Genomic DNA, 980 nt, shown 5'->3' on the forward strand with positions numbered 1-980 from the left:
TACATACCTAAAATTGCTGGAACTAATGATTCACTGATCCCAAAACCCAGATCTGAATGGTCTGAGGATGATAAGAAGAAGGTAGGATATAATGCTAAAGCAAAGAATATTATAACATCTGCTTTGTGTGCAGAAGAATTCTTCAGGGTATCAAACTGTAAATCAGCAAAGGAAATGTGGGACATTCTTCAGGAAACACATGAAGGCACCACAGACGTGAAAATAGCTCGTGTAAATACACTCACGCATGAATACGAATTGTTTAGCATGAAGAAAGATGAATCAATAAGTGATCTACAGACTAGGTTTACACACATCATAAACAACCTTCATGCCCTGGGAAAACATGTAGAAAATGAACAGCAAATTGGAAAAATCATGAGGTGTTTAACAAGAGAATGACAGCCCAAAATAACTGCTATTGCTGAATCAAAAGATCTGGCAAAAATGACCATCGCAACACTGTTTGGAAAGCTCAGGGAGCACGAAATGGAGTTGCATAGACTAGATGAGTCAGAGCAAGATAGCAGGAAAAAGAAAGGATTGTCTTTGAAAGCCCAAACGCATGAGATGAGTCAAGCAGTGAGACTGACGAAGAGCCTGAGATTGGTTTACTTGTCAAAAAGTTTAAAAAATTTCTGAAAAAGAAAGACAACAAATTCAGAAAGCCATCCAATTCAAAAACTAGTGACAACAAGACAATCACCTGTTGTGAGTGTGGTAAAACAGGTCATATAAAGTCAGAATGTTACAAGTTGCAAAACAAAAATAGAATTGCTAAGACTAAAGGCAAGGAACTAGCCACCAAAACCAGAAAAGCATATGTTGCATGGAATGACAACGAAGAATCCTCTGCCTCTTCAGATGAAGAAGAAGCAAATCTATGTCTTATGGCAAATACCGACTCAGAATCAGAAAATGAGGTTAGTTCACAATCTAATCCCTCTTATGATGAGCTACATGAAGCATTCAATGAACTG

Source organism: Cicer arietinum, chromosome 6 (assembly GCF_000331145.2).
Source record: "Cicer arietinum cultivar CDC Frontier isolate Library 1 chromosome 6, Cicar.CDCFrontier_v2.0, whole genome shotgun sequence".
Classification (NCBI taxonomy): domain Eukaryota; kingdom Viridiplantae; phylum Streptophyta; class Magnoliopsida; order Fabales; family Fabaceae; genus Cicer; species Cicer arietinum.